Source organism: Crocodylus siamensis, chromosome 2 (assembly GCF_052110815.1).
Source record: "Crocodylus siamensis isolate JL-2025a chromosome 2, ASM5211081v1, whole genome shotgun sequence".
NCBI classification, from domain to species: Eukaryota; Metazoa; Chordata; order Crocodylia; family Crocodylidae; genus Crocodylus; species Crocodylus siamensis.
In genome coordinates, this window is record NC_143396.1 from 151,941,803 (window position 1) to 151,954,461 (window position 12,659).

At 41.6% G+C, this 12,659-nt stretch overlaps 1 protein-coding gene across 8 annotated transcripts in view; it reads left to right on the plus strand.

The window, feature by feature from the left end:
* Positions 1 to 12,659, plus strand: part of BMPR1B (bone morphogenetic protein receptor type 1B) — a 495,158-nt gene that overhangs the window by 422,740 nt on the left and 59,759 nt on the right. The window lies entirely within an intron of this gene.

Consider the following 12,659-nt stretch of genomic DNA (forward strand, 5'->3'; position numbering starts at 1 on the left):
GGTGAGTGGCCTGTAGTTCCCTGGATCTACTTTCCTTCCTTTCTTGAAGATGGGCACGACATTGGACAATCTGTCAGGATCCGCTAACTTGAATGTGTTCTGCCTCTCAAGGTGTTCCTTTAAAAGGTCTACACCAATGCTGGGTATAAATTCACCCTCACCCTGGCCATCCCGCATCATGCTAGGCAGCATGGTCCCTTTGGGTTGATGAAAAACCGACATGAAATACCCATTAAGCAGGTTGGCTTTTTCCTGGCTGTCAGTTTTCAGTTGTCCCATTGGGTTTAGCAGGGGTCCAACGTTACCCTTGTTTTTCTTCTGACTCCCCACATATCTGAAAAAGGACTGTTATTAACCTTGATACGTGTAGCCAGGTGGAGTTTGGTTGCAGCCTTGGCTTTCCTGGTTCACTGTCTACAGGTACAGACCAGTTCAGAGTACTCCTCCTTTGTGCTGATTCCCATCTTCCATCCTTTATAAGCCTCTCTTTTTTGGCATAGGAAGTCCATGAGTTCCCTACTGAGCCAAGGGGGTTGCTGTGCCTTTTTGCTACCTTTCCTCTTTGATGGGATGGACATCCCTTGTGCTTTCAGGATTGCTCCCTGAAGGACTGACCACTCCTCTTACACTCTTCTCCCTGTTGAGTCATGGCCCCTTAGGGCCGGACAACAAGCCTCCTTAGCTTATCAGAGTTGGCTTTCCTGAAGCTGAAGACTTCTGCATTGCTGACTGACTTGAAAGCTTTGTGATGGATAGTAAAAGTGATTAGTTCGTGGTCACTGTCTCCCAGAGTTCCTTTGATTTTTAGGTTGCTGACTAGATCATCCCCTTTAGATTCATAGATTCACAGACATTAGGGCTGGAAGGGACCTCGGAAGAGCGAGTCCACCCCCCCCGCCCAAAGGGCAGGAAGTCAGCTGAGGTCATAGGATCCCAGCAAGATAAGCATCCAGTTTGTTCTTGAAGGTGTTCAATGTAGGTGCTTGAACCACCTCTGATGGCAGGCTGTTCTAGATCTTGGGGACTCGGATAGTAAAGAAATTCTTCCTTATGTCCAGCCTTATGTCTTGTAGTAGTTTGTGACCATTCAACCTCATCATCCCTTGAGGCACTCTGGTGAACAAACATTCCCCCAGATCCTGGTAGTCACCCCTGATAAACTTATAGATGGCCATCAGATCACCCCTGAGCCTGCGCTTTTCCAGGCTAAAGAGCCCCATTGCTCTCAACTTGTCGTCATAAGGTCTGTTTTCCTGACTTCTGTTCATGCGCATGGATCTTCTCTGGATTCTCTCAAGCTTCTCCACATCCTTTTTGAATTGTGGAGCCCAAAACTGGACTCAGTACTCCAGTACCAGGTCCAGCAGTGCTTTACCTCTTGTTGATCCATAGACTTCTTTGGCCAGGTAGAGCTCATCCATGCACGACCTTCCCAGAAGGACACTGTTCCAGGGCTGGAGTAGGAGTGGAATCCTTGGGTGCCCTGACCTGTTGGTTTTGTAGGTATTGCCTAACAGGCTTGCTTTGGTGGTTGTCCACCCATCCCTTGGCAGGCTTAGTTTAAAGCCCGGTCAAGCAGCTCATCCATTCTGGCTGAGAAGAGCTTCCTCCTCAGTGAAGCGAGGTGGAAATGCTGATACATATTCTGAAGGAAAATTGATAATTTCTGTGGGAGAATCATCTTTTCAGACAAAAAGATTATCTCCCACACACGTAGCTACAGGTTGAACACATTTTTCTTCATCTACATCTTGGGATAATATTTTGGGGGATGGAAGTAAAAGTACTATGGACTAGTGCAGCTCCAAAGAAGCTGGAAACAGATATTGTGTTGCCCAGGATTAACTGATTAGGAATGGGAGCTGAGGCTAGAATATGAAGAAACGAGAATACAAACAGAATTCATTGAAAAAATCATCAAAGAGCAATGTGATGTTGCAGCTGGTAAAGCAAATACAACTCTGGCTTCCATCCATAGATGCTTCTCAAGTAAATCCCAGCATATCATCTTCCCATTGTACTCGGCCTTGGTGAGGCTGTAGGTAGAGTACTGCATCCAATTCTGGGCTCTACAATTCAAGAAGTATGTGGAGAAGCTTGAGAGAGTCCAGGAGAGAGCCATGCGTATGATCAGAGGACAAGAGAATAGGCCTTATGAAGAGAGGCTGAGAGCGATGGGACTTCAGCCTGGAAAAGCGCAGGTTCAGGGGTGACCTAGTGGCAGCCTATAAGTAGATAAGGGGTGTGCATCAGGATCTGGGAGAATGTCTGAGCACCCCAAGGAATGTCAAGGTCCAACAGTCATGAACTCCTCCAAGACCATTTTAGGCTGGACCTAAGGAAAAACTTCTTTACTGTCTGAGCCCCAAGGCCTGGAATAGGCTCCCTCCGGAGGTGGTGCAAGCACCTACTCTGAACTGCTTTAAGAAGCATTTGGATACTTATCTTGCTGGGATCCTTTGACCCTAGTGGACTTCCTGCCCTTGGGGCAGGGGGCTGGACTCGATGATCTTCTGAGGTTCCTTCCAGCCCTAATGTCTGTGAAATCTATGAAGATAGTTTCTATGGATAAAGAACACTGTAGCTCTTGTGAAAGCATACTTATTTCTAAGTATATTTGGGCACTGTGTAGTGCTGCACAGGCGGTTGCATTATGAAGTTTTATGGGTTACATGAAGTATCAATTATTGGTTGCTTTGGGAGACAGAATGCTGGAGAAGGACTGACGCTGTGTTCCACTGTGAAGTTTCTGTTATATGTCCTTCAGTATATGGGAGACTTCACATTTTTATAATATAATTAGGAAGTATGTTGAATTAGTACATTAGATAATATTCTCTTACATTGTACATTCTAAGGGGCCTGATTTTCTTATGAAGCTATCTTATCAAGGAAATATAAATATTTATATACAAAATAATATGAAGTAATTTAACCAAGCTATGTTTAGCTATCTATTTGAGGCAGTCTGGTGAATACAGTGCAAGGTGCAAGTCATCAAGTTATTTGACTCTAGATATTTATGTGCCTGAAATGTGATATAAGTCATAGGATAACCCTCAGGAGTATCATTTCTGATTTATAATATGTTCCCTTAAACATACTTTTGAGAACACTTTTGCTGAGGAGAGCTGATTTGTAAAAGAGAGTCTACGAGATATAAGGCCAGATCCTAATCCACCTATCAAGTGCTAAGTGGATTTAAACACCAAAGGTTGAAGTTATACATTACACTTAGACCCTACTAAAGGCACTTAAAATACGAGCATCTGCACCTTAAAGTTAATTAACTTGTTCTTAGTGCCCTTTGAGCATTTCAGAGTTATGCCACTTCAAGCAAGGGTTGACTCAGGGCTGTGCTACCTAGCTTATGTCTGAATAACTTCAGCCTGCTCCACAGAGATAAAACTAGGCATTTGCAGTCCTCCAGCATCCTAGGATGCACTGATCTCAGCCCCTCACCCAGAGCAGAACTAGAGCCCAGGTGTCCTGGCTTTTAGCCACATCCTTGCTTACCAGGCCTCTCATGGCAAGAGCTGTGCAGGCAGTAAACAACATTAACCCTTAACATGGAACTGCTTACAGCACGTTCTAACATTCCATAGGTTTAGTATGGTCTAAGGGTAATGTGTAGCTTCACCCTAAGTGTTGTGCTATTCCACTCTGCTTATGTCCCTGAAAATATGTCAATGTATGTAGTAACAAAGCATGGTTCAGGAGAAGGATTTAACTATTTGTGAGAATCTTGCAGAGGGTGGAATAGGATGAGACTTAGTTACTGTAGTCTGTGGCAGATCCAGGATTAAGGAAAGGGAGCTGCAATAGATGCCACCATCACTGCCTCTCAGATCATGGGGCCTGGGACAAGGCATGGCTGGAGTCCTTGGGCCAGCAGGGGCCATGGGGGAGAGACAACCAGTTAGGGAGCAGGGATAGAAAAAGAGGGACCTGCCTGCCACTGCCACTCTCACTGGTGAAGCCTAGCACCTGCACAAATGGAGCAGGAAGGAGCATTCTTAAGCTCCCCTTGTGTCTAGTAGTGATAGCAGTGAGTGGGTCCTCCTTCCTGCCTTTTCCCAAATGGAAAAAAAAATCAAGGTAGTGGTAAATAGTAAATAATATGTAAGACCATTTCAGTTTTATGCTTTGTGTTGTATAGTATGCAGCAGGGAGATAAAGGTTCTTCTCTGTGTGGCTCCATTGCAGCTGTGTCAGGAATACCAACAGTATCAGAAAGATTTGCCAATTGTGCCTTCCTAAAGAAGACTGAAATTACTTTGTGGCTTTTCTTTTTCTAAACAAATGTAAAAGTAACACAAAAATAAGAGTAACACAAAAAATATATAAATTCTGTATTGCAAAAAAGTACATTTTCAAGTTTTTGCTACCAGTTTATACCATATTTACTCAAATATAAGACAAGGCTTTTTTACTCCCAAACAACATGGATGGAAAAAGCCTCTTGTTTTACATTTGCATACAAGGAAACTTCACTGAATATTTTATCTATTATTAAACTGCTGGAAAAAGCAATACGTGCTCAGTAATGGAAACCAAGTATGAAGCTGATTAAACTGAGCCAACACTGAGCAATACTATAAAATACATGGCCCATGTGTGTGACAACATACTGATGGGAACCTGCCATGAGGACAGGATAGAGTAATCTGTCTGAATAAGATATATGGTAGTGGTTATTGTGCTGTCCCCCTCAGCACTCATTCTTTTCCAAGTCATGGTAAACCACTACATTGAGTACATACTGACTTCCTCTTCACTCCCACAGCTAAGCTACACCTTTCTTTCCCATTTCCAATGATTCCTGTTTAGTAACCAGCCTTAAATGTCTGGCAAACATAACCAAACAGAGCTCCAAACAATTCACCCAGAATCCTAGTTTCACCTGCCTCTCTCAGCCAAACAAGGTTGCTTTGTGCCTTATCTTCTCATAGAAGTTTGAAGGATACCAGTACATGTGACAAAAGCACCTGGTTCGTCATGAGTGGGGGACTAATTAGCACATGGATCCTTTGTAGGGGGTATCTGGAGTACACACACATATTGACCTGTGAGGTCACCATGGCTTGAAATGCTGTTGACTCTGGTGGGGCCCAGTCCAATGAACTGAGTAAATTATGAGTCTTTTGGCTTTGGACTAATGTCATGCATAGTGAGCTACAGGCACACTGGAAGAAAATGATGAGGAGAAGATGGCAGAATATGCATGGAAGAGGAAAGAATGGCACAGTGTGTTCAAAAACAAGACCACCAGCGAAAGTGCGGGCAACAGTGAAGATGGGGAGGAGGACAGTGATGGCAACAAAGAGGGGGAGAGTGGTTAGGACAGTAAGGAGGAAGAGGATGACAAAGATGATGTGGACTATGGACCAGGGAAAGAAACAGAGGGGTTGTGGGGGTGGAGGAGAGGGTAAGGGACATAGTCAGTTTTGTGCGGTTGTAGTAATTGAAGAAGATGCCAACCAGCACGTTGGTGTGTGGTTGCAGTTATTGTCATGAGGATGATGATGGTTAACTGTATATTACAGACTGTCAAGTGAACTGTGTTGGTTAGGAGACAGAAAGGTGTAGATATTGCATATAATATGATTTTTTAAATTTTTAAATATATATATTTTATATATCATTAAATAATATTTATAAAAAATATAAAGGTGTAAATATTGTATATACTTAGTACACGTTTTTATTTTTTTGAAAAAAATATATAAAAAATATTCTAATAACAAAAGCCATTGCACTTCCAGCTGTTTGTCTGTCTGTCCGTAATGCTCTGGGCTAACTGTGCATATGTTGCTCAGAGCCTTATTGACAGACACACAGGTGAGATGGAGGCGGAGGCAGTGGAGATCAAGTTGTGCTTTACTGCATAGGGGGGAGGGGAGGGGAGGTGCATGGCTTTTAGCCCTGCAGGGTGGGGTGGTGCACAGCCACAGGGTGCCACACAGGGAGTGGGTGAGGACATAGGGTGCATGGGCAGCACCTACTGGTTGCAGCATGTGGCCATGGGGGGAGGGAGGGGCATGCCCTCTGCTTCCCACACAGCACCTTGCAGCCATGTGCCAGGCCCCCCCGTGCAGTGATTGCCTGCCAGCTGCAGCCATGGGACTCAGGGTGCATAGGGAGCCAGTGTGGGGGGTGTGCAGGCAGAGCCTGCTGGCAGCAGCATATATCCGTGGGGCAGGGTGCACCCCCCATGCCCACTCCCTGCATCAAATTCTGGATGAACGAAGTCTATGGGTACTTTTAGTAACTTCCTTATATGTAAGTTACTATAGGTATGTTTATTCCTAGGTCATTGTTTTCAAATTTGCTTCTCACTTCTATGTGCCCAGGGAGAGCAGGATCTGACAGTAAGAAAGGCAAAGGAGCTGTAGCAGGAAGAAGTTGTGGGGGCCAGTGGGCAAGGAAGCTACCTGACCCTCAAGATTTATTTTCCCTGCTTAGCAGGGGGAGTGGGAAAGGTTCAAGGCAGACCTCCAATAATTAAATTCTATACCTGGAAAATTATAACAAATATATAAAATTTCCATATATATCATATAATTATTGGGGGGTGGGAATCATCATATAATCAGGGTCCTCTTACACTTGGGTAAATAGGGGCTGGAAATATTTCTTTATAATATGATTTTTGTATTTTTATACCTCTATAAAAGATATTAGATACCTTGACTATTAAGCACTTCAGAATGCATGTTTGTCATGACTTTTTTAAATAAACACATTTAAATCTACAAAGGGAGAAAAATCTATACTCAATTATTTCAGTGAGAATTTTAACCTAGCAAGGACTGCAAAATCTGGTGCCCAATACAGCTACAAGAACCTTGAAAACAAAATATAGCATACATAGTATTAAACCTATAATACCACATTTCCTTCAGTATTCAAGCACATCAGTATTCCTCAGATGTGTACCAGATTAAATTTATTGTCAAGCAAAATATGATGTCAGCTGAATTTGGATCACTCTAATGTTGATGATAATATTGAAGTAATAATATTGTACAAACGGCACGCAACCTTTTTTAGTTTTATGGTAACATTGATAATTGGATGATGGGAATTTTTGTTGTCATTCAGGTTTTCTTCTTTAACATATGGCCATCACCAACAAAAGCTATATTTTTATTCTTACTTCTTGGGTGTTTTTTTTTCAGTAGACCAATCTGAGTTGAAGCACAATTTATTATAACTTTAAGTGTGCTACATTTTCATGTTGATTATTTGCCAGAAAATATCTTGTGGAAATTCTTTTGTTTGATTGTAAAATAGGAGTTAGCAGTTTACTATTTCCCTTTCCCATAAAACAATCATATATGTGCTGTAATTGCAGCCTGTTGAGATACTATCTATCCATAGTTCATGCTTGTGTATGACAATATAGGAAGTGATGTTACTTTATTTCATGTTTTATTATCCATAGATGTTTGATACCAGTGCAGCTAAAGATAACACAGTAGATCAATGGACAAGTGTGGTTTGTAGACAACTCAAAAGAACTTGTGTTTTGTTTTTTACTGAACCCTTCAACTTGACTACATTGTACATTCTGATACAAAATTGCAGATTTCAAGTTTTTATTTCTTATAAATATTCAGGTACCTCTTCATAAATATTCTTATTCTCTGTCTAATGCATTATTACACCGTGTACGTTATTGCAAAACTGTCTAGAGATACCTCTTCTAGAGCATCAAATACTGGCTGGTGCTAGAGAATACTGTGCTTAATTAACCAGTGTTCAGGCTGGCAAAAGCAATGACAGTATAATGGCAAAATTAACATGGATGACATTATGGTAATTAGGGATATTCTGGGTCCCTTCCTAGAAAGATGCATGAGAAGTATCCTCACTCAAGTATTAAATGATTTATGTACTTGCTTTCAGCCATTGAGATTCAGTATAGAACAAAGCCGAGTTTTGCCCTCAGCAGAAACCAATACAATGTCACTGAAAATCTGTTGTGTTTTTTTGTTTTTTGTTTTAACTTATGTGGTCCTGAAACCATGATCTTGTGTGAAAACTGTTACTAATTACTCCTTCCTGGGGAACTTCATGGCTTGGGTATTGGAACCTGGTAAGAAACTATAGAGCTTTTCATCTCTTACATTACCAGACTTGTTTGAATCAGAGCAGTGCCCAAAAGGGTGTTACCATTTAATGGCTGTTGATCTCAGTGAAATGAGTTGTTGGTTTTTGTCCAGATTGTGGTGAAGAAATTCTTGTCCACATCACATCACTGCTTCTACAGAAGGAGCAAAAATCCTTATTTGCAATCTCAGGAGAGAGCCTGAGGATTAAATACAAATTAAAAGATGATTCCTGTACATCAAATGTAGCAATATTGGTGGGTTAGTACAGAGCAGTTTTTATGGGTGATGCTTCTTTTCTGTACCCAGGGCACTTCATTCTCTAGGGCTTTCAAATCAAAAGAAGGCAACAACAGTATTTTAAATCCAAACTTAATATTTTCTAAGACTAATTACAGACTACTTGATATGTAGTCCCACATGTAGGATTTTTTTAAGTAGGCTGCTATGATGCTTTCCTAAACTCCTCTCTAGGGAAGAGAGACAGATTGATGCAAGTATGTCACATGTGTATGTGTGGGAAATTATGTGCATGGAGCCTGGAGGGCTTGTCTTTGGGGGATACAGAAAAGTTCAACATAAGAGAGAAGCTGAAATAAAAAAGCCAACTTCTAAGGAGCATAGAAGGATTTGGTAGTTGGCATCTGAAGAGGAGGGTTTTGGTCATTCTTTTTGTCAATTCTCCCTTTCTACTGGTGTTCCATAGCATAGTTTCCAGCTGTCACTCTCTCGGCCTCTGGATTTTTGTGATGACCCCTTCCCATACTCACAAAGATCAACTTGGGTTGTCCGATGGTGGGCTTCAGAGCTTTCCAAATACCAGTGCACACACGATGAGACGTTGGAGTAGCCAAAGCCTTGTTGCTGACACATGAAAAAAATCGTCAGGGGCAATTCTTCAAATAGGCTAAGGGCGCTGGAGGCATGGTGGCCTGTTACTCTCTTGCATACAGTGGAAAAGCGTAAGTACATTGTGGTAAAGTTTAGCTACCTTATTAGAAAAGGCAGAGAAAATTATGTATAATTAAAATTTATCAAAATGCATATGAAATCCTCTTGTAGTCCCCCACAGTCCCAATTAGTTTGAGTAATCTGCTCATAAAATTAAATCCTCCTCTTATATTCCTCCCAGCCCCCTCCTTTGTTTCATCCATCCTTTCTCCCTTTTTTGCACAAACTTGCATTTCCCTCTGTCTCTGTTACCTCTGCTTTCAAGAGCTTTCCCTGTATCTCTCCGAATGGATTTCCCCTCCTCGCCACCACCACTGACCCCTCCACCTGTAAGCTTGCTTCTGTCTCAGTTGCTGAGAAGGCCTTCTCTTGGCCCCTGGTAGCTACCTCTTAGATTAATGCAACCAGCTGCCATTTATAACACCATTATCCCACTGCAGCTGTGTCTAGTGTGCAGATATATTCAGCTTAGTAGGAATGGGAGAGCTAGAAGAGACAACTTAGTTAAAATCATTAACTGCTTCCACACAGGCTAAGACTATAGTTTCCTGGAACAGTCTTCAAGACCCATGATACTTTCACCAAAGTGGGAGTATTGACATACATACTATATGACCGCTGCATCCTACAGAGTGCAGTGATAAGTGCTACCTAAGTTTTCTAACCTAAAAAGTAAGTGAAGAGGGGGGGAAAAACGCAGTACTGACACAACTCCAGTTGAGTGGGGCAAGGAGGAAAACTCACAAAATGTTCCACATCCTTGCTATGAAGATAGAGGCTTAACCCAGGAGTTGGGCAACTCACTGTTTAGAGCTAAGAGTAGTATTCTTTCAGCAGGCATCCAGGACACCAAGAACTAGGGGGCTGAGAAAAAAAGAGAATAGAGGGAGGGTCATAATTTTTGAGGAAGCCTTGACATTTTGATATTTAATCCTAACCCACACGCTGTTCTGTAATTTAAGCATATTTCATATCAATTATTAAACTACACTGGTTTTCCTTTCATTTTGAAACTAGACCTGAATCCACAACAAGAGATCAGGTCTGTATCCCTACCCTGGAGTTTTGGGAAATCCCAGATCTGGACTTCAGCTTCTGTTTTGCCCTTATTCTTTGGGGCCAAACCAAAAGTCTGTATTTGTGTGCCTGTGACAGTTAGAATAATTTGGATTTCAAATCCTATTTTATGACTCGTCTTAGTCATAACTGAACATCTAATGACCCATGGATGCGCATCATTGCTGTGTTCATATTTTTGATTTCAGCAGAAGCCATTTGAGATCAAATTCCTGTTGACCAATACGATAACCATAACGCTATTTTATGACTCGTCTTAGTCATAACTGAACATCTAATGACCCATGGATGTGCATCATTGCTGTGTTCATATTTTTGATTTCAGCAGAAGCCATTTGAGATCAAATTCCTGTTGACCAATATGATAACGATAACGCTGTCTCCACCCATTGGTCTGTCTTCAGATATTTGCAAGAAAAAGGCATACAGCTGAATATATCATGAAAAGGGCATTTACTTGTCTAAATTTGATAGCTTCAGACATACTCTGATGTTTAAGTGTCCTTTCCCCATTGTTTATGCTAGATTTAGTAATTTATGATTTTAGCTTTCTCCTTTCCCTAAATAAAAGTCCCAGCTGGAATATTGGATAGCTTTCAGTTACATCCAGAAAATGTCATGGTAAATGAAAACAGAGCCTAGCATTTTCACTCAGTATTATTATTAATATTTTTATTTAACTCTGCTGGCCCATGAGCCAGATTTCTGAAAATCTTTGACTGGAACAATTTTAATAGTTCGTTCCCTATCCATGACTAACAATGTAATATAGTCACAAAACCTGCTTTATGACTGCTTGCTGAAAGAGGACTTAGTTTAAAGATCTATGTTCCATTGACCCAAAAAATGAACATCTGTTGATGTTAATTTGATGTACATAGACTGGATTTAAAAATATCATAATCTTGTTAGAGCTGGAGTAGCAGACCCTAATCCTAGGTATCTAGCATTTATATTTAATGAAGTGATGATTTTTGAAACACTCCTGATTTTCAGGAGATCTATAGATAGTGAACAGACCATTAATAAAAATTATAAATGCTCTACAATGTGTGTTCTGTGGCATTTTGTTGGCATGTGACATGCATTGTATTGGTATTATTGATACCTTTTCATGATCAGGTTTGTATGTTTTCTTTCATAGTCATTGTTAGTGAATTCAGTGTGTTATGGCTATAATTGACCCAAATCCAAAGGACTTCTTTCCAGAACGGTGGCTATCAAAATCTTTACTGAAAAAGGCCTGACTTTTGTCAGAACTAATAAATGCAGACCCCTTTACCCCATTTTACTGTGTCAACTAATTATAGCCATTTCCTGGGCAAGTTTCACTGAGATGGGAAAAAAAAAATTTTTTTTAAGTACACTAAAAGCTGCACTATCCGGCATCTTGCAAGCTGGCATGCTCTACTAACTGGCATGCTGACTTGTAAGATAAAGTGAAACAGGAAGTGTCCACCCCAGCACTTCTGGTTTTCCTGAGCCCCCATGGCCCAGGGGCATAACAGGCTGCGCAGGGCTGTGTGGGGCCCACTTCCCTGTCTCACAGGGCCCGCAGTATGGTCGGCGATGTGGTAGGAAGGGCGGAGGGACGCCCCAGACACAGCGGGAAAAGTGGCGGCTGGGGCCGCTCAATTAACCAGCATATTTTGTTATCTGGCATCCCCCATTCCCAGAGGATGCCAGATAACAGAACGTTTACTGTTTACTGTATATATGCTGAGCATATGAGGGACCCCCCTGCGCTTGCATGGGGCGTTCCATCTGCCTCATCATCTCAGCATTCACAAACTGTGCCTGGTACCTCCAGGTACATAGAAAAAACATATAAGCCTTCCTGAATTTCTACAAATCAAATTGGAGGCTTCCAGTTTGATCTGGAGAGATTAATGGGTCTCCTGATTTGATTCGGGTTTGGAGATTTGGCTGCCAAATCAGGCCAAATCTCCTCCGATTCGAATCAGCAACTAAAGCTTCACACAGCCCTACTACTCTTGTCTCTTCTTCAATCTGTTCCCCTTAAAGGGAGTAGTGGAGGAAGCAGTCTCCCAATCTTCAGTGTCAGCATCAGAACAGTTCCAATGGTTGGGAAACAATCCTCATTGCAACCTGCAAAAGTGTTGGGCACTTGAGGAGAGTATAGTTTGAGCGCGTGAAAGAAGCTAGGAATCAAAAATAAGAAAATGTGCATTGTTTCTAGAGGCTGTGGTTACAATAGTAAAAAGAAATGTCAGTTATTTCCATGCTGTCCAGGCCACGCATTTTGATCCTTTAAAGGTACATTACTCGAAGGAAGTGAAATGAAAAGGGAGAAAATGAGTGTCAGGCTCAGTTTTGTTTCTAAGATTTGCATATACATTGGTTGTCAAAGTTTCCATGAGTGGTCCTGAAAAAAGGTGAATAATTGGACACTTCTCCCTCCCCTTCTTTGTACTCCAAGGAGACAGAACCCTAAGACCCCAACTTTTATAAAGCATTGACAAACTTCCTGGGGCTTCATATTGATCAGCGTATGTC